Here is a 9,444-nt window from a genome sequence, read left to right as displayed (position 1 = left end):
GGGTAATCCGCAGGTAAAACACAGTGCGTTTTACCTGTGGATTTTTCAAAAGCGGTGCGGAAAAATCCGCACACGAATCCGCAACGTGGGCACATAGTCTACAGAGGTAGGTGTCAGGATTTCTGTTGTCCTTCCAAAGTTTGACCACTAGTGGCTGCTATTCTTCACCTTGATAATCGTGATGCAATTCCATTCCTTACCACTAGGACTGCTAGCAATGCTACACCAGTATCATAAAAGGAGACGGAAAAAGAAATTGGACCACAATTGTGCCACATGTGCATACAGATGGCTCAGGAGACCCTATAGAAAAATCAAAATTGCATCCTTGGCTGTTGCCTTTATCATATAGCTAAAGTCTTAGACTGGTATCTGTGATTTCTTGCTTCGGCAGCACATATACTAAAATTAGAACGATACAGAGAAGATTAGCATGGCCCCTGCGAATGGTATCTGTGATTTAGTTGGTTGATTTCTGTCCTTGCCCATATTAAATCTGGCATGTCAGTGTTTTACATTTAAAGGGGTTATCCTAGGCTAAGGTATTGATGCCCTATTCATAAGAAAGATCATCAATATCTGATTGTGGAGGGTTTCACACTTCCATAAGAGCTGGGCTGCAGTACCCAAGAATGGCCACCACAGATTGTATAGCACTATGCTGTTCTGGCTCCATACACTTCGTATTTCCAGCTGGTAACAGCTGATCGGTGGGGTGCCAGGTAACGGACTCTCATCGATTTGATATTGATTAGGATAGGTCAGCAACAATTTAGGTCTAGAATTTACTTTTCTGTTTTATGAGCTTATGTTCTTTTGACATTTACTCTTATGTGCATGCACAGTTTTGCAGTAGCTACAGGTATGGGTTCTACCACCAGAGGGAACTGTAACAGGGCTCATTGTTTTTTCATACATTTAAGAGCTTCTCTAGACTGGTGTTCACTAGGATTGCTCGATCCGATCATGTAAAATCCGAATTATACCGATTTTCACTATGATCGGAATTCCCAATCCTGATTACGATCTTTGAATATGATCGGAAATCGGAAGTGCGTATTTTTTTTTTCACAATGCTTGTGATTGACACATGAACCACCCAATGAAGAGCCTGTGAAGTGTGGGCACATCCTGAAATGCTAGTAGGCATTTTAAGGCCATGTTCACACGTTGCAGTTTTTACCGCGGATCCGCAGCGTTTTTGACGGTGCGGATCTGCAGCAGGTTTCCATGTGGTCTACAGTACCATGTAAACCTATGGAAAACCAAATCCGCTGTGCACATGCTGCGGAAAAAAACGCGCGGAAACGCAGCGTTGTTTTTTCCGCAGTCAGGGGTCTGTGCGGGCCTTTCGGGGGCTTGTCGGGGGTCTGTGCGGGCCTGTCAGGGGTATGTGTAGGCCTGGTGGGGGGTCTGTGCAGGCCTGCTGGGGTCTGCGGGTTGCCGGGGGTCAGTGCGGGCTGCCGGGGGTCTGTGCGGGCTGTCGGGGGTCTGTGCGGGCCTGTCGGGGGTCTGTGCGGGCCTGCCGGGGGTCGGTGCGGGCCTGCCGGGGGTCAGTGCGGGCCTCTCGGGTGTCTGTGCGGGCCTCTCGGGGGTCTGTGCAGGCCTCTCGGGGGTCTTTGTGTGTGTGTGCAGGCATCGTCCGATGGGACTACAAGTCCCATCTGGCTATGCCTGCTACAGTGACAGTGATTGACACATTAGCCAATGATGGGACAGTAGTAGTCCCATCATCTGGCTAATGTGAATGTAAAAAAACAAAAAACAAACATACATACTACATACAACATACATACTACATACATACCACATATATACTACATGCATACTATATACATACTACATACATACTACATACATACTACATACTACATACATACATACACTGCATACAACATACTACATACATACTATATACATACAACATACTACATACATACTACATACAAAATAAATGTTCTGGATCTTTAAAATGAATACCAAAAAGCCCAATGACTTGAATTTTTGTAATGATACAATGTATTAGTATTGATAATATAAAATTGATGGATTATATGTGTATATGATGTTTTTTGTTGCATATAATATGAATTGTGCTATCTACGTTTTGAAAGTAAGAGGCACCACTAACCAAACAATACCATGAGGATCAAGGAGATCTCCAGACAAGTCAGAGACAAAGTTGTTGAAAAGTACAAGTCAGGTAAGTTATAAAAAAAAAAATAATAAATAACCATTATCATCATATGGAAAGAACATGGTACCACAACAAACATGCCAAGAGAGGGCCGCCCATCAAAATTCTCAACCCGGGAATTAAACAAAGAAGCTGCCAGACCAAAAGTAACCCTGAGGAAGCTGCAGAGTTCACAAGCAGAGACTGGAGTATTTGTCCATATGACCACAATAAGCCACACACTCCATAGAAATGGCCTTTATGCAGGGGTGAACCTAGCCTCTCTGCTGCCTGAGGCGAACTGCAAAAAGGCGCCCCCCCCCCCCCCATCGTAAAATCAGTACAAATAAATCTGGTTTACTCTTTACTAGCCTAACCTGTACAATACATGCACTTTTAAATAGGAATATATTTAGGAAATAGGAAAGATTTTTTAAGCCTCCACCACGACAAGGTAGACTCTTTTGGCCTAGCTCTACTCTACTCTAACATATTACACATTTGTTAAAATATCCAATACAATTTAGGTATATTTTTATTTTTCAATTTTTAAAATGATCAATAATATCACATACAGAGGACAAATACCACTGCACCATGACAAAACCATATATTACCACCACATAGTGACCTATAATACCACATACAAAGGAACAAATACCACCACACCATGTCCAGACAACATATTAACACCACCTAGAGACCTATAAAACAATATACAAGGAACAAATACCACCACATCATGTAAAGACACCATATTACCACCTCATTGACTGAATAATACCACATACAAGGAACAAATACCACCACACCATGACCAGACCACATATTACCACCACATGGTGACCGAATAATACCACATACAAGGGACAACTACCACCAAACCATGACCAGACCACATATTACCACCACATACAGGGAACAAATAACGCCACACCATAGCCGGACAACATATTACCACCACATTGTGACTGAATACTGCAATACTGATCATTAACAAAAAAAAAAACACAATACTAATATCACCTTAAGTGTCATTATACACAGGAGATCTGTACTTAGCATGCAGTGTCTGTGTACAGGTAATACAGTGATCACCGGTGACATTATACACAGGAGCTCTGTCTAAAGTGTCAGTGTACAGGTAATATAGTGATCACCAGTGACATTATGCACAGGAGCTCTGTATATAGTGTCAGTGTACAAGTAATATAGTGATCACCGGTGACATTATACACAGGAGCTCTGTATATAGTGTCAGTGTACAGGTAATATAGGGATTACCAGTGACATTATGCACAGGAGCTCTGTATATAGTGTCAGTGTACAGGTAATATAGTGATCATCGGTGACATTATACACAGGAGCTCTGTATATAGTGTGTAGTGTACAGGTAATACAGTGATCACCAGTGACGTACACAGGAGCTCTCTATATAGTGTCAGTGTACAGGTAATATAGTGATAACCAGTGACATTATACACAGGAGCTCTGTATACAATGTCAGCGTGCAGGTAATACAGCGATCACCGGTGACATTATAAGCAGGAGCTCTGTATACAGTGTCAGTGTACAGGTAATACTGTGATCACTGGTGACATTATACACAGGAGCTCTGTATATAATGTATAGGTAATACAGTGATCACTGGTGACATTATACACCGGACCGCTGTATATAGTATGCAGTGTATAGTGTGCGTGTATATGTAATACACTAACTCACCAGTGACATCTCTAGGTGAAGTCCTTCATCTTCGCTTTTAATCTTCATCCAGCACAGGCCGCCATCACGTCTTCCAGCCAGGGCTCATCTCTGCAGGAAATAACAAAAGTTCTCTAGAGCACCGCTTCCAAAACAGATTACTTAATTTTATCCCAAATTCTAGACTACACCAGATGAAGAAAAAATGTGACAGTGTTGCTCTGCACATTAACAGGACCGCCTCCTCCATTTAAAACAGTACCCTCAAAAAAGGTGCATATTAAAACTTATCCTTTATTACGTAAAATTGTAAAAAGCCAAATTAGTCAAACAAAAACAAAGGGGTACCACAGTGAAGGAAGTGCCCTATAACCAATAAACAGAAAAAGGGGGGCGGGGGGTTGTTAAAAAGGTACCACTGGCATCTCAGATCCTCAATTAATCTGACCTGATAGCAAAATGATTATAGTTGTTATAGGGAAAGGAAGAACAGAGAGAGAGAGAAATGAAAGGAGAGAGAAAGTAAGAACAGAGAGAGAAAAAGAGGGGAAATAAAGAAAGAACAGAGAGAGAAAGGAAGAACAGAGAGAACGAAAGACGGGAGGAAAGAAAGAGGGGAAAGAAAGAAAGAACAGAGAGAGAAAGAAAGAACAGAGAGAGAGAAAGGAAGAACAGAGAGGGAAAGAAAGAGGGGAAAGAAAGAAAGAACAGAGAGCGAAAGAAAGAACAGAGAGAAAAAGGAAGAACGGAGAGAAAGAAAGAGGGGAAAGAAAAAGAACACAGAGCGAAAGAAAGAACAGACAGAGAGTAAGAGGGGAAAGAAAGAACAGAGAGAGAAAGAGGGGAAAGAAAGAACAGAGAGAGAAAGAAAGAAAACAGAGAGAGCGAGAATAAAAGAGGGGAAAGAAAGAAACAACAGAGAGATAGAAAGAACAGAGAGCGAAAAAAGAAAGGAGAGAGAGAAAGAACAGAGAGAGAAAGAAAGAATAGAGAAAAAAGAACAGAGAGAGAAAGAAAGATTTTAGAGGGAAAGAAAGAACAGAGAGAGGGACAAAGAAACAGAGAGAGAAGGAAAGAAAGATTCTATGAAGATACTACAGCAGCCCGACTCCCATTGTAATGCTCACCTGAGCCTCCTGATGCAGGACATTTCCTTGATCTGCTCACATGGCCGACATCCCAGATTCCAAGTTGATCCCGCTGTCCGCGCTGTCGGAGGACACAGTGATGGATCTGAATCATTCCCTGAAGTGCCTCCATGGTTCCGTCACAATCTCCTCCCGAAATTACCTCGTTTCCGGTCAGCTTCCAGCACGTCACTTCCGGTGGAAGGTCACGTGCGAGTTTTAAAGTGCACCTCGGGACTCCTGTGTGCACGGGAAAAGTAAGCTCCTGGCTGGGACAGTGGGGCAGACTCTCAAAATCAGGACTGTCCCGCTGGATCCAGGACGGTTGGGAGGTATGAAATTTGCTCCTCACCATTCACCAACTTCGTACACGCACAGCTCCACACACCTCATACACACACGTTTCCGCTTTGTATGCCTTGTACACACACAGCTCCGCTCCATACACCTCGCGCACACACACGGCTCTGCTCCGTACACCTTGTACACACGGCTCTGCTCCGTACACCTTGTACACACCTTGTACACCTTGTACACCTTGTACACACGGCTCTGCTACGTACACCTCGTACACACATGGCTCTACTCTTGTACACCTTGTATACATGCAGTGCTGCTCCATACACCTTGTACTTAAGAGGCTCCACACCGTACACCCTGTACACACAAGGCTCTGCTCCGCTCTGTGCACACATGGCTCAGCTCTGTACACTTCGTACACACCGGGCTCCATTTCGTACACCCCGTACAAACACGGATCCATTTTGTACACCCCGTACACACACGGCTTCGCTCTGTACACCAAGTACACACAAGGCACCGCACCATACACCAAGTACACACATGGCTCCGCTCCGTACACCTCGTACTTATGCGGGTCCGTACCGTACACCCCGTAGACACACGGCTCTGCTCCTCTCCGTACACATACACGGCTCAACTCCATACACTTCGCACACACAGGGCTCCGTTTCGTACACCCCGTACACACACGGCTCCGCTCCATACACCTTGTACACACGCGGCTCTGCTCTGTGCACCTTGTACACACATGGCTCCTCTCTTGTACACCTTGTACACATGCAGCGCTGCTCCATACACCTTGTACTTAAGAGGCTCTGCGCCGTACACCCTGTACACACAAGGCTCTGCTCCGCTCTGTACACACATGGCTCAGCTCTGTACACTTCATACACACTGGGCTCCATTTCGTACACCCTGTACACACCCGGATCCATTTCGTACACCCCGTACACACACGGCTTTGCTCCGTACACCAAGTATACACATGGCTCCGCACCGTACACCAAGTACACACACGGCTCTGCTCCGTACACCTCGTACTCATGCGGGTCCGTGCCATACACCCCGTAGACACACGGCTCTGCTCCGCTCCGTACACATACACGGCTCAACTCCATACACTTCGCACACACAACGCTCCGTTTTGTACACCCCGTACACACACGGCTCCGCTCCATACACCTTGTACACACGCGGCTCCGCTCCATACACCTCGTACACACATGCCTCCACTCTTGTACACCTTGTACACATGCAGTGCTGCTCCATACACCTTGTACTTAAGAGGCTCCGCGCCGTACACCCTGTACACACAAGGCTCTGCTCCGCTCTGTACACACATGGCTCAGCTCTGTACACTTCGTACACACCGGGCTCCATTTCGTACACCCCGTACACACACGGCTTCGCTCCGTACACCAAGTACACACACGGCTCCGCACCGTACACCAAGTACACACACGGCTCCGCTCCGTACACCTCGTACTTATGCGGATCCGTGCCGTACACCCCGTAGACACACGGCTCTGCTCCGCTCCGTTCACATACACGGCTCAGCTCCATACACTTCGCACACACAGGGCTCCGTTTCGTACACCCCGTACACACGCGGCTCAGCTCCGCACACCTCGTACACACGCGGCTCAGCTCCGCACACCTCGTACACACGCGGCTCAGCTCCGCACACCTCGTACACATGCGGCTCAGCTCCGCACACCTCGTGCACACGCGGCTCAGCTCCGCACACCTCGTGCACACGCGGCTCAGCTCCGCACACCTCGTGCACACGCGGCTCAGCTCCGCACACCTCGTGCACACGCGGCTCAGCTCCGCACACCTCGTGCACACGCGGCTCAGCTCCGCACACTTCATACACACGCGGCTCAGCTCCGCACACCTCGTACACATGCAGCTCTGCTCCGTACACCTTGTACACACACGGCTCAGTTCCGTACACCTCGTACACACATGGCTCCGCTCCGTACACCTCATACACACATGGCTCCGCTCCGTACATCTCGTACACACGCGGCTCCGCTCCGTCCATCTCGTATACACGCGGCTTCGCTCCGTACACCTCGTACACACACGGCTCCGCACACCTTGTACACACACAGCTCTGCTCCGTACACCTCGTACACACGCGGCTCTGCTCCGTATAGCTCCTACACACGCGGCTTCGCTCCGTACACCTCGTACACACACGGCTCCGCACACCTTGTACACACACAACTCTGCTCCGTACACCTAGTAGACACACGGCTCCGCTCCGTACATCTCGAACACATGCAGCTACGCTCCGTCCACCTTAGTCAAGCAAAAACAAAGGGGTACCACAGTGAAGGAAGTGCCCTATAACTAATGAACAGAAAAAGGGAGGGGGGTTGTTAAAAAGGTACCACTGGCATCTCAGATCCTCAATATTAATCTGACCTGATAGCAAAATGATTATAGTTGTTATAGGGAAAGGAACAAGGCTCTGCTCCGTACACACATGGCTCAGCTCTGTACACTTCGTACACACCGGGCTCCATTTCGTACACCCCGTACATACCCGGATCCATTTCGTACACCCCGTACACACACGGCTTTGCTCCGTACACCAAGTACACACACGGCTCCGCACCGTACACCAAGTACACACACGGCTCCGCTCCGTACACCAAGTACTTATGCGGGTCCGTACCATACACCCTGTAGACACACGGCTCTGCTCCGCTCCGTACACATACACGGCTCAACTCCATACACTTCGCACACACAGGTGTTGTGAATTCAGCTCTTGGGCTCCCTCCGGTGGTTGTAAGTGGCACTTTTGTGAGTTCTGCTCTTGGGCTCCCTCCGGTGGTTTTAAGTGGAATGGCTGCTCCTTGGATTTAGAAGTCTGCAGCTGCTTCCACTAATTGTCTTTCTGCTCGGCTATTTATGCCTGGCTCTTTCCTTCAGCCAGTGCCACTTGTCAATGTTTCCTGGCTGGATTCACATCTCTGCTTGGATTTCCCTGATTTCCTGACCAGTTCAGCAAAGATAAGTCCTGGCTTTGCTCATTTCAGTCCACATGTTGTGGACTTATTGTTCTGTGCATTCTATATTTTGTCCAGCTTGTCAGTATGGATTATTTCTGCTAGCTGGAAGCTCTGGGAAGCAGATTTACCCTCCACACCTTTAGTCAGGTGTGGAGATTTTTGTAAACTCTGTGTGGATTTTTTTGTAGTTTTTATACTGACCGCACAGTATCCTTTCCTGTCCTATCTATCAAGCTAGACTGGCCTCCTATGCTAAAATCTAATTTCATTTCTGCGTATGTTATTTTCCCCTCCTCTCACCGTCAATATTTGTGGGGGGCTATCTTTCCTTTGGGGATTTTCTCTGAGGCAAGATAGGTTTCCTGTTTCCATCTTTAGGGGAAGTTAGATCTTAGGCTGTGCCGAGGGGTCTAGGGAGCGTCAGGTACCCCCCACGGCTATTTCTAGTTGAGCTGCTAGGTTCCGGGTTTGCGGTCAGTACAGATACCACCTCCTTTAGAGCTTGTCTCATGTTGTTCCTAAACCACCAGAGCATAACAGTACAAGTGGCCAACAATGAATTAAACGCATCTCAAAAGAAGGAAAAGAAAGTTCTGAACCATTTTTTTTTTCTGTGTTCTGTTTTGTCTCTTTTTTCCTCTTGGTGGGTGGTTCAGGATTTATGCTCTGGCATGGATGTCCAGGGTTTGTTTTCTCGTGTGGATCAACTTGCTGCAAGAGTACAGAGTATCCAGGACTATGTTGTCCAGACTCCGGCTTTAGAGCCCAGAATTCCTACTCCTGATTTGTTTTTTGGGGACAGATCCAAGTTTTTGAACTTTAAAAATAACTGCAAATTGTTTTTTGCTTTGAAACCCCGTTCTTCTGGTGATCCCATTCAGCAAGTAAAAATCATCATATCCTTGCTGCGTGGTGACCCTCAAGACTGGGCTTTTTCTCTTGAAACAGGGGATCCGGCATTATTGAATGTAGATGCATTTTTTCAAGCGCTGGGATTATTGTATGACGAACCTAATTCTGTGGATCATGCAGAAAAAACCCTGTTGGCCTTGTGTCAAGGTCAGGAAGCGGCAGAGTTATACTGCCAGAAATTTAGAAAATGGTCTGT

The 9,444-nt window shown here is 46.7% G+C and overlaps 1 non-coding gene across 1 annotated transcript; it reads left to right on the top strand.

Annotated features, from left to right (window-relative positions):
* The first annotated feature begins 374 nt into the window (after positions 1-374).
* On the top strand, positions 375-477 carry LOC138677728 (U6 spliceosomal RNA). The gene has a single exon (XR_011321123.1). It is a non-coding gene; the product is annotated as a U6 spliceosomal RNA (small nuclear RNA).
* Positions 478-9,444: the final 8,967 nt, after the last annotated feature.

Source organism: Ranitomeya imitator, chromosome 4 (genome assembly GCF_032444005.1).
Source record: "Ranitomeya imitator isolate aRanImi1 chromosome 4, aRanImi1.pri, whole genome shotgun sequence".
Taxonomy (NCBI): Eukaryota; Metazoa; Chordata; class Amphibia; order Anura; family Dendrobatidae; genus Ranitomeya; species Ranitomeya imitator.
The sequence above is the reverse complement of the archived record's forward strand: the minus strand, read 5'-3'. Positions and strand labels throughout refer to the sequence as shown.